This window comes from Macaca mulatta, chromosome 9 (assembly GCF_049350105.2).
Source record: "Macaca mulatta isolate MMU2019108-1 chromosome 9, T2T-MMU8v2.0, whole genome shotgun sequence".
Taxonomy (NCBI): domain Eukaryota; kingdom Metazoa; phylum Chordata; class Mammalia; order Primates; family Cercopithecidae; genus Macaca; species Macaca mulatta.
In genome coordinates, this window is record NC_133414.1 from 14,818,361 (window position 1) to 14,832,535 (window position 14,175).

At 46.3% G+C, this 14,175-nt stretch overlaps 1 protein-coding gene across 1 annotated transcript in view; it reads right to left on the reverse strand.

Moving 5' to 3' along the window:
• UCMA (upper zone of growth plate and cartilage matrix associated) overlaps positions 1-9,775 on the reverse strand; it is a 45,940-nt gene extending 36,165 nt beyond the window's left edge. Inside the window, exon 1 of the mRNA XM_015146487.3 lies at positions 9,766-9,775. The gene's annotated coding sequence lies outside the window, so the exon portion shown is untranslated. The remainder of the gene's footprint in view (positions 1-9,765) is intronic.
• Between the last annotated feature and the right edge of the window lie 4,400 nt (positions 9,776-14,175).

The window sequence follows — 14,175 nt, forward strand, 5'->3', positions numbered from 1 at the left end:
TATCATTCATCTTGAGCCCTTCTACAGCAGTTTTCCTGTGTTGCTTCTCATTCTTCTCTGTCATCATTCTACAAGCTATTGTCAGATTCATCTTTCCACAATGTAGCCAGGCGCTGTGGCTCACACCTAAAATCCCAGCACTTTGGGAGGCTGAGGCAGGTAGATCACCTGAGGTCAGGAGTTTGACACCAGCCTGACCAACATGGTGAAACCCTGTCTCTACTAAAAATACAAAATTAGCCGGGCGTAGTGGTGCATGCCCGTAATCCCAGCTACTTGGGAGACTGAGGCAGGAGAATTGCTTGAACCTGGGAGTCAGAGGTTGCTGTGAGCCGAGATCGCGCCACTGCACTCCAGCCTGGGCAACAAGAGTTAAACTCCATCTCAGGAAAAAAAAAAAAAAAAAAAAAAAAATCTTTTTCTTTTTTTTTTTTTTTTTTTTTTTTCCGAGATGGAGTCTCAATCTGTTCCCCAGGATGGAATGCAGTGGTGTGATCTTGGCTCGCTGCAACCTCTGCCTCCCCGGTTCAAGCGATTCTCCTGCCTCAGCCTCCTGAGTAGCTGGGATTAGCGTGCGTCACTATGCCCGGCTAATTTTTTTTGAATTTTTAGTCGAGACAGGGTTTCACCATGTTGGTCAAGCTGTTCTCAAACTCCTGACCTCATGATCCGCCTGCCTCGGCCTCCCAAAGTGCTGGGATTACAGGCATGAGGCACCACACCTGGCCAAAACCATCTTTCCACAATGCAAATTTGATCATATGACAATACCACCTACAGTCCCCCAATGATGCACAACACCTTATACCCTCTTCTTTAACAACAGAGCTGAGATTCTGTCCAGTTCTCTGTCATCCACGTGCTTCAGAGACACCCGGACCCATCTCCTAGTTGGTATTGATTGGCCAAGTCAGTCAAGGAAATCCCTTGCTAATCACTGACTTAGGAAGGGGTTTACAAGCTTGAGGCAGGGAGGAAGACTATGGTAGTGGAGGGGATTCTGGAAAAGGACTCTTAACTTTTAAAAAGAGCACAAGAAAAGGATCCCCAGTCCTTAAAAGGAGACACAAAGAAGGGATAGAATTCTATTTTGCCTCTGGACGGTGTGTGGAGACGCAATGCCTGGAGCCACTACAGTCATTTTGTGATCATGAGAAGAATGATTGATTTGATGAGGACAGAATGTGCCCTACTCTGGGCTTCCAGTTATATGAGGTAATGCATTTTCTTTATTGGTTAAGCCTGCAGAGTTGACTTTTTCTGTTACTCACCACCAAAAGCATCCTGAGTTATTTACCATTGAATAATTTTTTTTCTTTTTTTGAAAAGGAGTCTCACTCTGTTGCCCAGGCTGGAGTGCAGTGGCGTGATCTCAGCACAATGCAACCTCCACCTTCCAGGTTCAAGCAGTTCTTCTGCGTTGGCCTCCCAAGTAGCTGGGATTACAGTTGTGTGCCACCACGCCTGGCTAATTTTTTTTTATTTTAGTAGAGACGGGGTTTCACCATGTTGGCCAGGCTGTCGTCAAACTCCTGACCTCAGGTGATCCACCCACCTTGACCTCCCAAAGTGCTGGGATTACAGGTGTGAGCCACTGCGCCTGACCTACCATTGAACATTGAATAAACTCCAAATTACTTTGCATAGTGTAAAAGGACATTCATCATCCATCCCTGTTGACCTCTCCAGTTGTCTCTCCCACCGTCTCACCCTCTGTGCTCTGGACTAACACACTCTTGCCATGCTGTGTGGATTTACCCTTTCTTGACATTCTCTCTCTGGTGAGCAGCCCTCTACCCCCTTGCCTATTGGACAAAGCCTTTCTAATTCTTCCAGATTATGACTGAGCACCCTCTTTTCCTCAATGCCTCTCCTGGTAGAAGTGACCTTCTCTTCCTTGTGTGTCCCACCCCATTCTCTCCCTTTTGCCCTCACTTTTCCTTGTACATGACCCCACTTCTAGGTCCAGCCGTACTCCATGCACATAGATTTGTAGGAGATTGCTCTCCCTCTGCTGCCCGCTTCTCCAGTAGACTCTGAGCTTCTTGGGAGCAAAGACTATGTCTTATTCAGTTCTGTTTCTCCCAGGGGTCGTGATAGTGCCCGGAACATCATGGTCACTCAGTAAATATTTACTAAAGGGTATTGATGTGGAGAGCTTGGTTGAAAGCTGGGAGAAGTGGGAAGGGTGGCCAGGCAACTCTGAGGGAACAAGGGCTGGAGTGCTGGTGAGAGGTGTGTGGTGTGAGTGAGTGCGCACATGTATTGGCCGGCGTCTGGGTCTCTCTGTTGAGGGAATGTATGAAAGTGTGTCTGTGTGATGGTACAAGTGCTACCCAGTGGGTGAATGTGGGCTTGTGTGAGGCAAGTCTCCTGTGGAGGAGGTATGAAAGGGGGGTTTGTTCCAGTGACTGGGGGCATCTGTGAGACTGTTGGGAGTGAAATTCTGAGGACTGGATCAGAAGTGCAGAAGGAACACATGTAAACTTTTCTGATCACTAGAAATTTTGGTCCGCTTAAGCTCTTTTCCTAAAACCATATTTGCCATTTTTGAAGTCCTAGCTTCTAACCCTTTAATTCTTTTCATTCCTACTCAACCTGCCCATGTTTTCCACACCGCTTTTTAGTAACCAGAATGGAATGAGGCAGAGTGTCCTAATCATAAGCAGATCAGCACCTATTATATATGAAACCCAGGGTTTTTTTGTTTGTTTGTTTGTTTGTTCGTTTGTTAGAGACAGGGTCTCACTTTGTCATCCAGGCTGGAGTGCTGTGGTGCAATCATGGCTCACTGCAGCCTCGACCTCCTGGGCTCAAGCGATCCTCCTGCTTCAGCCTCCCAAAGTGCTGTGATTCCAGGTGTGAGCCACTGTGCCCAGCTCTAGACACAATTTTAAGATCTTTTTTTTACCAAGTGAAGTCTGAATGGGCTTCTCGACAAATGACAAGTACAAAAGAGAAAAATATCCAATACTCTTATTTACTCTGCAAAAGCACTCCATGAAGCCCTATTTTATAAATGAAGAAGCTAAGATCTGGAGATGTTCAGTGACTTGCGTAGGAAGTACATAATGCAGCTGGGGTTTCATCTGAGGCCTGGCTGTGGGGAGCACTCAAGGGACTCTCCAAGGAGAGCTGGGGACTGAGTTTGGGGTTTGATCCTTTTTTTTTTTTTAATTGGCTCTGTCATTGGTCTAGGAAAAGACTGCAGACCAGGAAATGCAGGTTTCAGACTAGGAGAAGATTCTGCAAATCATGTGGTGGAGAGAAAGCTGTGTTTCCTGGGTGGTTAGCTGCAGCTCCAGTGACCATACCCCAGGGTCAAGTCACAAAACCCCCCAGGATCATTGTTGAACTGTGTCCAGGAAGGAGCAAGAAATGAAGAGTGTGGCTGGGCAGGGTGCACTTTGGGAGGCTGAGGCGGGTGGATCACGAGTTCAAGAGATTGAGACTGTCCTGGCTAACACGGTGAAACCCTGTCTCTACTAAAAATACAAAAAATTAGCCAGGCGTGGTGGCACACCCCTGTAGTCCCAGCTACTCGGAGGCTGAGGCAGGAGAATGGCGTGAACAAAAAAAAGAAAGAAAAAGAAAATAAATGAAGAGTGGGGGAAGGAAGACTGCTGACTGAGGAGAAGCCTGACTTCTCAGAGAGTGGGAGAGGCACTGTCTTGGCTCATCTTCATTTCACCAGAGACTAATCTAAGACGACTTTATGAGGTACTCACACAAGGCACAAAACAAAACAAACAGATCCCCTTCTGTGAATTTCGGGACTAACAGCTCAGGAAAACCAGAGTCCTTTTCTCCTTGGACTTGGAGTTCCCGTCATCCTTTTAACAATTTTATGTCCTTTTTTTTTTTTTTTTTTTTTTTTTTTTTTTTTGAGAAGGAGTCTCGCTCTGTCGCCCAGGCTGGAGTGCAGTGGCGCGCGATCTCGGCTCACTGCAAGCTCCGCCTCCCGGGTTCACGCCATTCTCCTGCCTCAGCCTCCCGAGTAGCTGGGACTACAGGCGCCCACAACCGCGCCCGGCTAATTTTTTGTATTTTTAGTAGAGACGGGGTTTCACCGTGGTCTCGATCTCCTGACCTTGTGATCCGCCCGCCTCGGCCTCCCAAAGTGCTGGGATTACAGGCGTGAGCCACCGCGCCCAGCCCAATTTTATGTTCTTTAAAAAAAAAAAAAAAAAATTGTGGTTAAATACACATAACATAAAATTTGGCATCTTAGCCACTTTTAGGTGTACAGTTCAGTGACATCAAGCACATTCACGCTGTCGTGCAATCATCACCACCATCCATCTCCGGACTCCAGAACACTTTCCATCCTGCAGATCTGAACCTCTTTCCCCATTAAACAACGACTCCCCGTTCTTCCTCCCCCCTGCCCCTGAGAACCACCATCCTACCTACCTTCTGTCTCTATGAATTTGACTACTTGAGGGATATCTGATCCATATAAGTGGAATCAGACCGTAATTATCCTTTTGCATCTGGCTTATTTCACTTAGCATAATGTCCTCAAGGATCATCATGTTTTAGCATGGATCAAAATTTCCCTTTTTTTTTTTTCTTTTTTTAGACAGAGTCTCACTCTGTCACCCAGGCTGGAGTGCAGTGGTGCAATCTCGGCTCACTGCAAACTCCGCCTCCCAGGTTCAAGCGATTCTCCTACCTCAGCCTCCTGAGTTGCTGGAATTATAGGCACGTGCCACCACACCCAGCTAATTTTTGTATTCTTAGTAGACACGGGGGGTGGGGGGAATTTCACCACGTTTGCCATCCTGGTCTCGAACTCCTGACCTCAGGCAATCCTCCCACCTCAGACTCCCAAAGTGCTGGGATTACAGGCGTGAGCCACTTGCTCTGGTTTTTAAGGAACTGAGGCTAAGATAGACATTTCCTGTCGCATGTCTGCTGAAGTTCTACCAAGGAAGATAAACCACAGCTTGTGAATTTCTTTGCAATTATAAGGAAAAAACATTGGCAAGTGATCTGCGTGTGGTGTGATAGAAACACCTGCTCCAGAACTTAGAACTTCTGGATCTGCGAACTTCATCTCTTACTTGAAGCAACTAAATGGTTCTTCAAAGAATATATAACAAAAAAAAAAAAAAAATATATATATATATATATATATAAAAAACCAGGCCAGGCACAGTGGCTCATGCCTGTAATCCCAGCACTTTGGGAGGCCAAGGCAGGCAGATCACTTGAGGTCAGGAGTTCAAAACCAACCTGGCCAATATGATAAAACCCTGTCTCAACTAAAAATACAAAAAATTTGCTGGACATAGTGGTCCCAGCTACTTGGGAGTCAGAGGCAGGAGAATTGCTTGAACCCGGGAGATGGAGGTTGCAGTGAGCCATGATCACACCACTGCACTCCAGCCTGACCAACAGAGTGAGACTCAGCCTCAAAAAAAAAAAAAAAAAAAAAAAAAAAAAATGTATAACCAAAAATGGAGCAAAACAGACTTACCTTGCCTCACATTTGTGAAGATTAACAAGCATTACAACACTTTACAGCACTTATGGAATGCTTGCTTTACCATATGATCTCTTTTGATGTTCTGTCAACAAACTAGATGTTTTCACTTTTGATTGAAGATAAGCCTTGTTTCTTTGTTTTGTTGCAATCATGGCTCACTGCAAACCCCACCTCCTGGGTCCTGGCGATTCTCATGCCTCAGCCTCCCAAGTAGCTGGGATTACACCATCACGCCCAGCTAATTTTTTTTATTTTCAGTAGAGACGGGGTATCGCCATGTTGGCCAGGCTGGTCTTGAACTCCTGGCCTCAACTAATCTATCCACCTCAGCATCCCAAAGTGCTGGCATTACAGGCATGCGCCACCATGCCCAGCTAAACTTGTTACTTTCATTTTTCAAACAAGCACTCTGAGACCCAGAGAAGTCAAGTAATTTACCCGAGAGCACACAGCTGGTTAGTATGAGAGCCAGGAATTAAGCGCAGGTTTGTCTGACCTCAAGCTCAGCATTGCTCCACTGTATTGTTCAGCCTGTCTGATTAGGTAATACAGGGAGGGATGTTTGGCTCCATAAAGCATAGTAAGATGTACCCTGGGAGCTGAAAACACTGCTAACTAGATTTTTCCTAAGAAAACCTGTGTTCTTTGAGGCCTTTTGTTCTGGAAGCACAAAAATCAGTGACTCAGGGGGACAAAAGTTGGGCTTTTAAATTTCTGTTTATTGGCCTGCAATTCCCTGAACCCCCTTTTTCCACTAGAGAGATTTCCAAACTCCATCCTTGCCACAATTTTATAGATAGAGGTGGGGATAGATAGAGGTGGGGATAGATAGAGAGGGGCTGGCAGGAGGGATTACCCTTGCCATGATGTTTCAAGTTGTCTCAAGCCCATGACAAAGGCTGACTCTCTCTTATAAGAGGTAGAGATTGTATCGAGGAATAGCAACTTTACCAAGAAAAAGGGATTAGAATATTGGAACAATGAAGGCATGTTAATAAAACTGTACTCATGCTTGGATAGGCACTACCAACAATAGAAGAAGTAAGTCTGAAGATCCCAAACCTTCACTGACTGCTCAAAAGTCCCAAAGCGTCATTGCAGCACTATTCACAATAGCAAAGATGCAGAACCAATCCAGGAGTTCATCAGCAGTGGATTGGATAAGGAAAATGTGGTCCATATACACCACGGAATACGATACAGCCACAAAAAAAGAGCTAAATCATGTTCTTTGCAGCAACATGGATGCAGCTGGAGGCCATTATCCTAAAGGAATTAACCCAAGAACAGAAAAACAAACACCACCCACGTGTTCTCACTTATAAATAGGAGCTAAGTATTGGCCACACATGGGCATAAAGATGTGCACACTAGACACTGGGGACGCCTAGAGGTGGAGAGGGAGGAAGGGGAGCAAAGGCTTAAAAACTACCTCCTGTGTACTATGCTCAGTACCTGGGTGATGGGATCAATTGCACCCCAAACATCAGCATCATGGAAATATATCAAACCTGCACATGTACACCCTGAATGTAAAATAAAAGTTGAAATTTAAAAATTTAAAGAAAAGGCTGGGCGTGGTGGCTCACGCTTGGAATCCCAGCACTTCGGGAGGTCAAGGCAGGCAGATAACAAGGTTGGGAGATCGAGACCATCCTGGCCAACATGGTGAAACCCCGTTTCTACTAAAAATACAAAAATTAGCTGGGCATGGTGGCGCGTGCCTGTAATCCCAGCTACTCAGGAGGCTGAGGCAGGAGAATCACTTGAACCAGGGAGTCAGAGGTTGCAGTGAGCTGAAATCGCACCACTACACTCCAGCCTGGTGACAGAATGAGACTCTATCTCAAAAAAAAAAAAAAAAAAAAAAAAAAATTTAAAGAAAAATCCAAGGTGTGTGTTATGAACTGTGTCCCCCCAATTACAAGTCCCTAGTACCTCAGAATGTGATGTAAGTGAAGAGAGCATCTTTAAAGAGGTAATTAAGGTAAATTAAAGTCACTGGATGTATTTGTTCATTCTCACACTACTATGAAGAAATACCTGAGACTGGGTGAGGTGGCTCATGCCTGTAATCCCAGCACTTTGGGAGGCCGAGGCAGGTGGATCACCTGAGGTCAGGAGTTCGAGCCCAGCCTGACCAAAATGATGAACCCCCCCATGTCTACTAAAAATACACAAAATTAGCTGGACATAGTGGCGGGCGCCTGTAATCCCAGCTACTCGGGAGTCTGAGGCAGGACAATCTCTTGAACCCAGTAGGCAGAGGTTGCAGTGAGCCGAGATCATGCCACTGCACTCCAGTCTGGGTGACGGAGCAAGACTCCATCTCAAAAAAAGAAGAAAAGAAATACCTGAGACTGGGTAATTTAAAAAGAAAAGAGGTTTAATTGGCTCACAATTCCGCAGGCTGTACAGAAATCATAGTGACATCTGCTTTCAGGGAGGCCTTAAGGAGCTTTTACTCATGGTGGAAGGGCAAATTAGTAATAGAAAGTTCACATGGTTGGCCAGGCACAGTGGCTCACACCTGGAATCCCAGCACTTTGGGAGGCTGAGGTGAGCAGATCACCTGTGGTCGGGAGTTCAAAACAAGCCTGGCTAACATGGTGAAACCCCGTCTCCACTAAAAATACAAAAATTAGCCGGGCATGGTGGCAGACAACTGTAAACCCAGCTACTCGGGAGGCTGAGGCAGGAGAATCACTTGGGCCTGGGAGGCGGAGGTTGCAGTGACCCAAGATCACACCACTGCACTCCAGCTTGGGTAACAGAGCGAGACTCCGTTTCAAAACAACAACAACAAAAACAACAAAAAACCGATTCACGTGGTAAAAGCAGGAACAAGAGGGAGGGTGAGGTGCTATACATTTTTATTTTTATTTTTTTTTGAGACGGAGTCTCGCTCTGCCCAGGCTGGAGTGCGGTGGCGGGATCTCAGCTCACTGCAAGCTCCGCCTCCCGGGTTTACGCCATTCTCCTGCCTCAGCCTCCCGAGTAGCTGGGACTACAGGCGCCGCCACCTCGCCCGGCTAGTTTTTTGTATTTTTTAGTAGAGACGGGGTTTCACTGTGTCAGCCAGGATGGTCTGGATCTCCTGACCTTGTGATCCGCCCGTCTCGGCCTCCATTTTTAAACAATCAGATCTCACGAGAACTCACTCACTGTCATGAGAACAGCACCAAGAGGATGGAGCTAAACCATTCGTGAATTCGGCCTTCATGATCCAATCGCCTTTCACCAGGTCCGTCTCCGACACTGGGGATTACAATTCAACATGAGATTTGGTGGGTGCACAGATCCAAACCATATCACTGGGACAGGCCCTAATCCAGTATGACTGATATCCTATAAGAAGAGGAAATTTGGACCCAGACACAGAGGGAAGATAATGTGAAGACACTGAGAGGAGACAGCCATCTACAAACCCAGGAGAGAGGCCTCAGAAGGAACCCATGCTGCCAACACCTTGATCCTGGATTTCCAGCCTCCAGAAAGGTGAGAAAAGAAATGTCTGTTGTTAAAGCCACTCAGTCTGCGGTATTTCTTATGGCAGCCTGAGCCAGCTCCCACAGTGTGAGTCATGAGCTAGACTAGTGGAATTCATACTTTTTGACTACACCCAACAGTAACAAATTTATTTTGCATTGTGATCCCAAATAAGCATGCACGTTGGAAACCGAAGCACCACTTTCTCTTACGATGTGCAAGCCTCTCTCACCTTTTGCATGTTTTTATTTTATTCTATTTTGTTTTTTTTTTTTTTCCAAAACTGACACTGTGACTCACTAAATTATTATCAACAATGGGTCACCACCGGGTGGGTCCCAGAGTTTGACCTAACAGCAGGTGATGAGTCTGTGTCATGTAGGAACCAAGACAGGGCGACAGGCAAGGACTGGGGAAGTGGACGTTTGCTCAGGGAAGACTCCCTTCTCCTGGTGCAGTGACCTTCATCACAGCCCTTCCCTTCTTTCTTCTCAGAATTGATTTTGCCCTCTCCATGCAGCTAAACTATGAAATTCTGGTGTGTGGGTTAATGCTCGGTGCACCTGTGTTGCGGTGGACATGGCATCTGGGGCTATCTTCTTCCTATTTGTAACCTGATCTTGCTTTGGGGCGATCTCGTTTCCTCTGACGTGTGATTTTGGGGGAGGTGGTGGCATATTCTCACCCATATTCCCTCTCCCCACCTCTGCCGCCACCAGCAGGCAGCACGTGGCTCACACTGCCTGAAAGAGCCTGTCCCCGGTGCTTTGCCTCCAAATCAGGAGCCCCAGGGACAGGGGTGGGGGTAGAGGTCACTCTCATCCCCAAAGCCACTGGCCTAGCCTGCCCCTTTGTGCTGTGCCCTGGCCCCCCAGTGCCACACATAGCACGTCCCTGAGCCCCAGAGAGCCTGCTGATACCATCTGTTTTCTCTTTCTCCCTGTCAAGGGCAGTTTCTGTTGTTTGCAACCGAGATTCTGACTGCTACCGGTAGGTGCATTTAAATGGAATCCTTGAAAATACCAACATCTCCCACCACACCCCAAAGTAGGTCCTTTGTGGGTTGCAAGTTACACTAGAGAGATCTGGTGGGGCTTAACATGTTGCCCTAAACTTAATCTAGATTAAACACTGGCCACATCAAGAAAACAAAATGAACAGCTGCGTATCACAGGTAAGCAAGCTCTGTTCTCTGTGCGGCGGAGGGGAGGATAGCAGACACTTCCCGCCCGCCTCTCAGAAGCAGCGAGGTGCGAGGCCCCCAAAGCATCGCTCCAGCGGTGCAAGGTGCCTCTTGCCAAGGGAAAAGGCACTTGTTGGCTTTCCTGAATTTGTGCATTCATCTAGAGTGCAGTGGGCAAACCAGCGCCTCCAAGCCACATCTGGCGGGACGCCTGTTTTTGTAAATAGAGCTTTATTGGGTCCCAGCCACACTTGTTGGATTACATGTTGTCTCTGGCCGCCTTCCTGCCCCCACGGCAGAGTTGAGCAGCTGCCTCAGAGACGGCCCAGCTGCAAAGCTGAAAATATTTACTACCTGGCTCTCGACAGGAAAACGGTCGCGTCTTCTGACGGACGGCAGAAATACCCAAATAGGCTGGGAGACAGCGTGGCCTGTCCTCCTGGGTATCCAGCCCCCATATCACTCCTAATTTCTTCCTGTCCATTATTTTAATTTAAAATTTTATTTTAGCTTCTAAATGAGTAGTAAATTTCATGTGGTTCAAATCAAAATTAAATCAATGTAAAAAGCCCTGCTTCTTCGCCTCCCCAACAAACACCGTGTTCCAAGAAATGCCAAGCCTGAAGAAGAATGAAGGTAAGTCTGAAATCTTCAGAGGCCCAAGGAAGACTCTGGAATCTCTCGGAGTAAATATAAACCTCCCAGGTCAGAGCATTATTGTCTCTGAATGACTGTGACTTTCCAGAGATGCTGGGCCAGGGGATAGCCAGTTTTGGAGTGCTTTAAGAATCACGATACGAGCTTGGTAATAATGCACATTGAGAGTGCACCTCAAGCCCAGATTTTGGTTTCCAGCAGTTTCCAATAAATAGAACCAGGGCTCCTTGGAGAAATGGCTCATTATAGGACAAAGGGCAGGAAGATACAGGATAATCGTGGCACACCTTATAGTGCCAGAAAGTAAGGAAATAATAAAAATAAAATAAAATAATAAAAAAGCAAAAACCGTGTAGACTGCTCATGCCTGTAATCCCAGCACTTTGAGAGGCTGAGGCAGGAGGATTGCTTGAGCCCAGAAGTTTGAGGCCAGCCTGGGCAACATAGCGAGACCCCATCTCTACAAATAAAATTAGCCAGGCAGGATGGTGCTGTTATCAACTGAAGTGCCACATTCCTGTACTCATGGTATCTGATTGATGGTCTCTCTGTTACATATTTTGAACATCATCAGGTACAAACCCTTGGCTTTTTCTCCCCCTCCCTTCCAGGACACTTAACAGTGGCCTTCAATGGGCTTCAGACTTGACATCAGGTGGCTTCAGGCTTGAAATGACTGAGATGGAAAAATAAGCTAAATATCTCCAGACATTCCAGCTATATACGGCTAGCTGAAATCTGTTCTTTGGCTTTTCTACCATAAGGTATACTCTTGGGCCTAAGAGTCCAGCATTCAGCAAGTCAGTCACAGAACGCCCATAGTGATATGAAAATTCTCTATCTCATTATGATCAAATAAATGCAAATTATAATAATTATATATACCACTTTTCTATTAGATAGTAAAAAATAAGGCCAGGCATGGTGGCTCACAGCTGTAATCTCAGTACTTTGGGAGGTAGAGGTGGGAGGATTGCTGGAGGTCAAAAGTTTGAGACCAGCCTACACAAAAAGTAAGACTCCATCTCTAAAAAAACAAAAATTTTGCCGGATGCAGTGACTCACGCCTGTAATCCCAGCACTTGGGGAGGCCGAGGCAGGCGGATCATCAGGTCAGGAGATTGAGACCATCCTGGCTAACATGGTGAAACCGCGTCTCTACTAAAAATACAAAAAATTAGCTGGGTGTGATGGTGGGCGCCGTAGTCTCAGCTACTCAGGAGGCTGAGGCAGGAGAATCGCTTGAACCCTGGAGGCGGAGGTTGCAGTGAGCCGAGATCGCATCACTGCACTCCAGCCTGGGTGCAGAGCAAGACTCTGTCTCAAAAAAACAAAACAAAACAAACAAAAATCCCCCCAAAAAAACAAAGAAAAAAGAGTGGGGGAGGGGGAGGCTCCAAGCACACTCAAGGAGCAAAGGCCTCCAGTTTTCCCAAGCTATTAGTCTCAAAATTCACAGAAGAGGATCCTTGTGATTTGTTTTGTTTTGTGATTTGTTTGAGCACCTCATAAAGTCCTTTTAGACGAGACTCTGGTGAAATGGACATGAGCCCAGGACGAATCCCCTCCCACGTCCCCTCAGTCTGATGAAATCTGTGGAATTCCTTCCCCAACTCTTCATTTTCCAGCCAACCCTGACTCCCATCTTTCACAGGGTAGGTCCGCATGGACAGTCTGAGGCCCCTACCTCATCCTGGCATCTGGTCCCACTTCATAGAGTAGGTGCTTGGATATTTTAGCCAGGCGCGGTGGCTCACGACTATAATCCCAACATTTTGGGAGGCCGAGGTGGGTGGATCACTTGAGGCCAGGAGTTTCAGACCAGCCTGGCCAACATGGTGAAACCTTGTCTCTGCTAAAAATATAAAAATTGGCTGTGTATGGTGGCGTACACCTTTAGTCTCAGCTACTCGGGAGGCTGAGGCGGGAGAATCACTGGAACCTGGGAGGCAGAGATTGCGGTGAGCCGAGATCGCACCACAGCACTCCAGCCTGGGTGACAGAGCAAGACCGTGTCTCAAAAAAAATTAAAAAAAAAAAAGAGCGGGTGCTTGGATATTTCTTACGTGCACTAACGGACCAAAGGGACATGGATCAGATGGGAAATGAATGTGTCCTGATGGGGGCCAGTTGGTTTTCACTCACAAATGCACATGGGAAATAACCAGTTGCTCTTCAATATTCCTACTGAAGTTTCGTTTTTCATATTTACTTTAAATTTGAAACAATTTAGAGTTTATTCCATAACAAAGCAGGGCTCCCCACATGTTGTTTACACAGGCATCCCTTAATGACATTTTATTTCCAATCATCCCATAATCTAATTTCCTTAGAGCCAGTCAGTGATCTGCCTTCTCCAGTTCCCAGGGGGAGCTGAGCGTAAATTGGCTGTCCTCACAAAGAAAACAGCACACACGGCAACACTAGATTTAGGAAAACTTGTGCTTAGCAAAATGACGAGAAAGGTTGTCTGTTATTTCTTTCTTACTAAAGCCCTAACTAAAATTTGTAAAAATAAGGACTGTCTCCTTGCTGCCCTCAGCTGGTACCGAAAATATGGTGCTGTCTTGAAATAAATTTGTTCAGTCCATGCCCACTCCAAATCCAGGCAAAAGTGTCTAAAAATTTCCCTATAGCTTGAAGGACGTTAGGCTTCATTCATATGTGAAAGGTTTCCAGCAGCCCTACCCAATAAGATACATCAAATGAAGTCACCCTTGTCTTCATTCTTTTTACTTATTTATTTATTTTTAATTTATTTTATTTTATTTTTTTTGGGGGGGGACAGTGTCTTGCTCTGTCGCCCAAGCTGGAGTACAGTGGCGCGATCTCGGCTCACTGCAACCTCCGCCTCCCAGGTTCAAGTGATTCTTCTGCCTCAGCCTCCTGAGTAGCTGGGATTACAGGCACATGCCACCATGCTCGGCCATTTTTTTTTTTTTTTTTTGTATTTTTGGTAGAGATGGGGGTTTTGCCATGTTGGCCAGGCTGGTCTTGAACTCCTGACCTCAGGTGATCCACCCACCTTGGCCTCCCAAAGTGCTAGGATTACAGGCATGAGCCACTGCGCCCAGCCCTCGTCTTCATTCTTTAAGAACAGAGGAAAAGACTGGAAAGAACGAGTCTCCTTGTTAAGGGGATGGTTGGGTTGAAGAAATCACAGAAGAAAGCCCTTGTCTGAGCAGGAATATTCATCTTTATTTGGACTCCATGACACCCTTCCTATGCCCTTCACTTAATGTGAATGTATTATACATTGTTCTAGATTTGGGGGGGGGGGAATCTCTTATGACATAAAATTGGTAGGGAATGGGTTTACCAGAAAGGGGATACAAAACACACACACCCTAAGCTC